Consider the following 8,119-nt stretch of genomic DNA (forward strand, 5'->3'; position numbering starts at 1 on the left):
CTGACAATCTTCATTACTGTCAGGCCTACTTCATCCGCATCACAGCAGTGAAACCCTCCTCTCCCTTCCTGGTGGTAAGATCATCCTGGTTATGTTGGTATTGACAGTCGGATAATGGAACATGTCAGGGTCTTTATACCCTGGGCTGGGAAGATAAGGGGCCATACAAAATGAGAAAGGTTTCTGTTGGAAGGCAGATCGCCTTTATAAGTGAGTATGCTGACGATAAAATATAAGGTCTAAGAATATTCAAGATTAATGGTAAGTCATCAGGGATCTGGGTTGTTTGACCGTGCCAGAATTGTTTGCGGCAGAATTGACCGTAGTCAATTTCACTGCGAATACAATTTTACTGTGGCCAAACTCACCAAATCTATGTGGCCCAACCCCTCCAATACATCCCCGACCCACGCACTTACCTTTTCTCATTTGCTGCCGCCCCTGACCCTGCAGCATCAGTTCCGTCCCTCCAACGCGGGTCGGATCCGATGCAGCAGGGTCCCCTTTGCTTTTTCTTTTTTCTCCGCTGCCTCCAATCTTTAGGAATGGGGGGGACACCATCAAAACCCCCTAACCCCCAATCCCCATGTTTGGTATTTTTTACCCAACTTGATCGAATCAAATCGATCGAATGGTACTGGCCGAATTCGGTAAAATTTACCATTCGTTTGATTTGATTCGATCAAATTGGGTAATACTGTCATCGGAGCATCATCTTAAATGAACTATGCATATGCAGAAAAGCTTTTTTTAGCGACACATTCTAATTAGTGAAAGTCATTGATTTCTTTCCATATTGGTCTTCTAGATCCCTTCAGTCTTCAACATCCAATCTTTTATCCATTCCTAGCTAGAAATTGTCCGGTTGGGGAGGATCATCGTTCTCTGACTATACTACCTAGCTCTGGAAATACCTTTGTGTCAGGTGGTTAAGATGGGAAAAGAGCAAAACAAAGGGGTGATGGCTGGAAGGTTTAGAATGAATCTTAACCTCTGGCATTGCTGCGGAGAACCCTCCAGACCATCTTTCTTCACCTGCTGAGCCCTTACAGAAAGGGGAAAGACCATATGCAAATCAGGCTTGGCCCTACCCCAAAAGGGGCAGTCCAGCCCAAACGGCTTGGTAATATCCCCTTTGCTCAAATGTTGGGGTCAGGAGCCTGATCAGAGAACCACTTGTTTCAGTTTAGTTCATCGCAGGAGGGTGGAAGGCAACAAAGTTGCAACCCTCACTGAGGAAAGAATCTACATAGGCTATGGTAGACACAGACCTCATCACAGTTGATCTGACTTCTAAATTTTGGGTTAATTATTATCACTTCCCTCTTGCCTACTGTCAGGACTGCCAATAAATTCATAATCAGTTCAAGCCAGCAGCATTTAGCAGAATTAGATTTATTTCTTTACAGCTCTCGAGAAACAGACAGGGAACCCGGCAGTATCACTGTCCTGAGAAATTGGCCCCCGGGCACAGATACATCCATTCTGTTTTTAGTTTTAGACAATGTAAATAATTTACTAGGCCATCAGGGCCACCTTAAGCACTTTTGGGGCCCGGGGCATGAACATCTTTGGGGCCCCCCCTCCACCCGACCAAAGGAATTAAGTTGCACAATCCTGCCACTCCCCCCGCCGCACATCGCAAATACAACCCATAGCTTAATATACTGATGGCAGAGATCAAAATAAGCATGGCAAACTCCCTTTCAGTCACCTTCCCCTCTTCATTCTTACTGTAATCAGAATGTTGAGCAAGCAGCATGTCAAGGGCAAAATTAGCAGTCCACGATGGGGGTACTTGTGTTCTAGCATAGGTACAGGAAACATTTCATCAACAGCAGCCACAGGGAATGCATATCAGACATAGTATAACTGCAGGACACATCATTATAAAGATGCACATAATATAGAAAACACAAACAACTCAGATTATATGCCTCACAGAAACTTGAGCAAACATGCTCAATTATGGATAAAGGCACCCAATGGGAAGCAAGGAGAAAGCTACACATGCCATAGCATAGAGAATGGATGACGATTTGAAGATACCAGAAGGGTGTCTGTATCCAAAAAGACTGAGATTCGAAGAGGGACATGGCTTTCAAGTAGTGTTGGCATTAGAGAGCAAATAAACAAGTGGCTTTGGTGTGCAATATATTAATGCTCACTTTTATCATAGAGGAAGCAACACTGTGCATAGCCAGTGAAACCATAAATGAGTCTTTTTTTAATCATACCCTGAGAATGAAATCACTCTGAAGGGCTGGCCATTTTGAAACGTTTAGGGACTGGCACTTTTGACAGGTGAGGCAATACAAAATTAAATGAGATGCCCAGGATCACACATTGGTTAAAAGGTGAAGCTGGGATTGGCACCCTCTCTGCACTGTCTGCTCTTTACCACTTACACTTCTAGTTTTTATCCTGAACTAAAATAATCACATTTTACAGAAATGACTTGGAAAATATGTAAATCACATAACCCAGCACAAACCTTTTTATAGAAGACAGCACAGTACTGTCAGTGATAAATGATTTGTCCAGGATCACTTTATCGTCTGCTGGCATAGCTAGGATCCAGGCATAAACTTGTTGGTTCCACAGTCTGGAATTTGGATACATACTCAACTCTCTGGACTAACATTTTGTTTGTCATTGGAGGTGCCTGCCTAGGTTTTACAACTTCCCATCTGAACAAACCAATTTCTAGACCTTCACCATACTGATGCTATGTTAGTTTCTATAGTAACCGGTATCTGGTGCAGGTACATTGGTGATGATAACGCCTGGTGTGCTAAAAACAAAAGTACATATACATGCAGGTTTATCAACTTCATACATTGGAATGGCTGAGTCAGCCTTGCTGGAATTTGGTACTGCAATCTTGCATATGAACACAAATCTCTGCAATGAGTGCTTAACACACTGAGCTATAATCTGAACCATGGCGACACTCATATTTATCAATATCCATTTCAACTTTGCCTATTTCACATGATCCATATAATCCACTCAGAAAGGTGAGGATGCTATAGGTTTTTCTGCCACGCAAACTACAGTGACCATGGAAAGCATTACAGGATGAAACGATCAGAGCAGAATGTACTTGTCAACAACAGCAGGCAACATTCTTAGAGCCTCAGCAGCACACCATAAAAAAATCCTGACGTGTGATATTTAATTTTGGTGACTATTGGGAACTGCCTTAATTTAATTAGACTGCATTTTGGGGCCCCCTCCAAGGTGGGGGCCCGGAGCAAGTGCCCATTTTGCCCTCCCATAAAGACGTCTCTGCCATAGGATACATTCAATTGGTTACATTTAAACAGTACACTTCCTTCGTGGAATATCCCCGGACATTGGGCACTTAGTCAAACGCACTGCATCTCCTGCTTGCATAATTCTATTTTTCTATCACGTGTCAGTGTCCCCTCCAACGGTGCCTGGTAACTGAGTTCTCAGTTCTCAGGTGAACCTGAGCCTCAGCTTCATATGTGACGTGTCACTTAGGGTGCATCTTTGGGTGCAGCTCTGTCCTGAAGAGCGACTCTTGTCCTAATCACACCCTTCTGGGTTTGTACAATTTGTGTTCACAATCATGGCTTCTTGCGGCTCTGCCACATCATATCAGTAATCATAGCCATGGTGCCGTCCTGTTTGGGACTCGCTGCACACTTAGTGTTTATAGGCAGACACATAATATTCACGAGTATTCACACCACCATAATTCTGGTTTGCCTGACCCTCCTACCCCTGTAGCCCTCCATGTTTCACTTACTCTCTCCTGTTTTTTCTTTCCTCTGTTGTTCCGTCCTCATTCTCTCTTTCCTCACCTATCCTGCTTCTCCTCTAATGCCATCTTGCTTCCTTTTTATTTCGCTCATCTTATCTTTTGAAAGTTCCCTTTGTTTTCTCATTAACTCGCCCTCATATTCTTTGTCTTCTCTATTCCACTCCTTGTCACTCTGTCTCATTTTAGAACTCTCTCTGCTTCCTTTATTCTTTCTTTACTATTGTTTTGTCTTTCTCAGCAATATCCATCACATTCTCCACTACTCTGACGCTCATCCATTCTCTTCTCATGCTCTCTCCTGTTCTATCTTTTGGCTCCATCTCCCTCCAGTTCTGTCTCTTCGCTCTCGGAAGCGGCGCGTTGCAAGCGGCCTCACTTCTGATTGATTGATTGAGTATTGAGGTGCAGCTTGATGTGTCACGCTGCCAGGTTCCTTCCTTGGTTCTTTCCTAAGCTGGCAGTCTGCTGTTAGTGCTGCTGGATGGCGAGCGGGTACATTGCGACACAGCAGCATTGTGACCTGGGAAGCTTGCCAGTGACCAGACAGAAGGCAGTGTGCAGACACTCTAAGACTTGGAGTGGTCTCTTTGACATGATGTGGTGATTGAGTGGCTTTTGTCCATCGTAGGAGGGGGGTTGCTGTGTGTTTGGCCGTAGCCCGCTTGAGGGGCCACCTGAGGCTGAAGCTTTACTAAGTAAGGCTTTACCAGTAAGCCCTAGTAAGGCTAGTAAGGTTCACTTTCTAGCTCCATGCAACTCTAAAGGTAGAGTAGTGTAAACTAACATGCATTGTCCACAAGGCCTTCTGGGGCACAGGGCCTCAATACCTTCAAATCTCTCTTCCTAAACATCTTCCTTATCGAGCTCTTCGCTCATCCGCCTCCAACTCCCTCAGGGCCAGTCGCTTCTTCAAGCAACGAGTTGGTGTTAGATCTCTTTCTTCAGATGGGGCCTCCCTCTGGAACAGCCTCCCTGCCTGCCTTAAACTTGAGGAGAACCATCTCCGGTTCTGGAAACCTCAAAACCTTTCTCTTTGCCTCTGCTTTTTCTCCTCCTCTCCCCTGCTGACCTCCTGGCTGTAACCGGAACTGCACTGGTTACCTGGACACCCTCAGATCTCGGGCCCATGTCCTTCCCCCGCCAGTCACACACACCTGCACTGCCTGCCTGGCAACCCCCGCACTTGGGGGCTGTTTCTGTATCCCTACAGTCCCCAAGTGCAGTGCACTTGGGGACTGTAGAGCACTCCCCCTACCAGCACTTGACACCTGATGTGTGCACTTACCCTTGCACTTGCTGGCTGTTACTTTTACTTATTGTTATTATCCATTCCCATGTACTGCACTGTCCCCTTCCCACATCCCATGCACTGTGCGATCTGAATGTCACCTGGCCTTGTAGGATCGTTGTCTGTCCTCCCTTTGTTCCCCCTCCCTTGCCTCGTCACGCGTTGAAACACTTGTGTATAGGCGCATTATAAATGCATTATCATATCATATTATATTGCAGGTACCTATCCTTTCCTCTTTGGATCTTCCCTTCTCTCTGAGCAACACTGTCATACTGCAGCAGCTGTGTGAAGCTCAGGGAGCCTAGGAGTCTAGGCCTTTTGAGAAGCTCCACTTTCCTGCCATCTGGTTGCCCCTGCCAAACCCAGCTATCCTCTATTATTTCCAAAACAGTGTGAGGGGGAGTAAACGGGTTTGGCGGCACAGAGTGTGGGGCAATCGTGGCAGTTTATGCAGGCTGGGTGCTGTGGGACGCCTAGTAGCAGAAATAAGTTGAACATTGTTTTCTAGTAATATGAAGGAAGGAAGAAGCAGCAGAACGGTGTAAACAAGTGACCTCTTGGCGGCTCTTCAGTATAGAGAATGGAAAGTACAACTTGAGAAGCAACAGCTCGGTGCGGATAGAACTTGCAAGGGGCACTCTACCACTCTCTGAGGTGGACATGGTGTGCAATACCATTTGATCAAGCCCCATAGCACAGTGCCACTATTGGGGGGGAACGGTCATTATACAGACCTTCATTAAACCAACATAATAACTCCAAAGTCGAGGTCCCCACATTGCCTCGTCTGGGCTCCAAAGGTCAGGTCTAGACTTTTCACTCACTTCAACTAATATTAAAACAGTATTGATAACTTTGCTAGGAGGAGAAGTATGAGTGAGGGAAACAAGATCATCAATAATGATTGGAGTGTGATTACCCCCAATTGCTCCAAAGGTATTGATAGCGCAAAATGAACTAGCAAGTCTGTCAATACAAGAATCGTCATCAGCCTTGCCAGATTTATTCTGTACCTCATTGGATGAAGAAGAAAAAGAGATTGAGACAGTGGTGGCAATGGATCTCGTAGTGGAGGAAGGTGAGGCTCTGACCCCTAGGGAAAATAATCATTCAACGCTTGAATTTCGTTCTGTACTCACTCGTAAAAGTGTTTGAGCTTCTAAGAGAAGAGGTTTAAGGTCAAGCAATGACATTAATGGATTGTCAAAGAAATATTATTTTGATATCGCCAGTAAAAACAAGATAATGATAATGATAAAAAACAAGATACATTGAGGGAAGAAATAAAAAACAGGCGGTGGTGTTGGCATATATCCAGAGGAAATTAACAAGATTGGAGGCAAAGAAAGATAAAGTGTGAGGGCACTTTACACACAGATGAAATCAAAAATCTATTAACCATATTAATTTTGCAAAGAGATGAACTAGCAGCTTGCTCTAGCCATCAGAATGTGGTAAGAGAAACCTCAAATAGAGACCAGCTAACAGTCACAGACAAAGGGACTAAGTCTGTAGGGGCCAATTTGAAAAAACTATTCCAGCAAGAAACACTACGGACCGAAATGAATGCCACTGTACTCAATGAGCCCCTCACCCCCCTGTCCTTTATAGAGTAATGTGACAGACTCATATCGATTATGTAGAATCTGAAGAAAGTCGGTTCGGTGAAGGTGCACAGGAATCCCAAAGGCAAGTCCTGCGCCTGTGCAACAAACATCACTGGTGGCCCTGAGGGAGGCCCAGTCTCTGGGTGATCTAGAGGAGATTAGTCATTTCACCAAAGAGGGGGGCAAATAAAGCTAAAGCCTCTGCACCCTTACAGGGACAAAAGAAAAACTAAAAAACAAAAGGCAAAGAAGAAGAACCAAGGATTGGTGAAAAGATTTGTCAGTACAATCGGAAGGGGGCACAGGGAGGGGCCTGCTGTAGAGATGGGGGCACGCATGGAAGCAAGTGCAAAACAGTGGCCCCAATCTTTCTAAAAAATAAAAAAAGTAAGATGAAGGAATCTCACGCCCAGGGATGAACCGGAACCTGAAAACATAGAGGAAGCAGATATATTAATTGGGTCGGTAGACTCGAACAATACAAGCCCAATAGTGCTACGATAGAAGCAACCCTACATATTTAAAAGAAGCAGCAGAGACGGTAGGATCACGCATTACAAACAGGATGAATTTGAAAGTCACATAAGTCCAGCAAGCAGACTTACTACAGGATAGGGGGAGTTGCAATGCCAAAAACAGGGACAAAAGCCTTGAGGAAAGATGGTGTGAGTGCCACCCTATAGGGCCGGCAATTAAGCATATGATTTGTGATAAAGACACATCCACTCAGCAAATAAAGTGACAAGAGAGGAGGACAGTCCAAACCTCACCAACTGTTGATATAGAACAAAAGTCAGAAGAACAGAGGAAGTCTTCGAGGATGCGAACTGTCTCGCTATGTTCTGGAATCAATGTTTTTAACAGAGGCCAAACTTTGCTCGAATCGTCGGACGGTATTAATGATTTTCCACGATATTGCAAGGCTAGAATTGTTGAACTCATGTTATATTGCATGCATGGCTTTTATCTATGAAAATAGACTGGATATTGTGTAGATAACTTTGCCATCAAGTCTGGTTAGGGAGCTCTTGTTGTTCTTAATAGACAAACTGTGATCGTGAGGCTTTGATTTACGTTCCAATCAAACAATGAATATTGATTATGATACTACTTTGCTTATGCCTGTTTCCTGCACGGTGGGATCTGACAACCATATAATTGTAGCCTTGCTGGAAAATGGTAAAAACGCACAAAGGGGTGAAGAGGACTGGTCATGGCTAGCTGGAAGCCTGGCTGCTTATGGGCCAAGCGATGGACATAGGCGACCAGGCTTTTAGCGTTTGCTGTTGGAGTACGCAAGGTTTTAGACATGTACTAGAGGTGAAAGAAATTGGGTTGGCACTGAGTAGATATGATCTCATTTGATTGCAAGAAAATCTTCTTTGGGAGGAGGTGGTTTTGGATGGATTTAAGGCATGCCAACAAAAA

This window comes from Ambystoma mexicanum, chromosome 6p, assembly GCF_040938575.1.
Source record: "Ambystoma mexicanum isolate Mex_15411 chromosome 6p, UKY_AmexF1_1, whole genome shotgun sequence".
Classification (NCBI taxonomy): Eukaryota; Metazoa; Chordata; class Amphibia; order Caudata; family Ambystomatidae; genus Ambystoma; species Ambystoma mexicanum.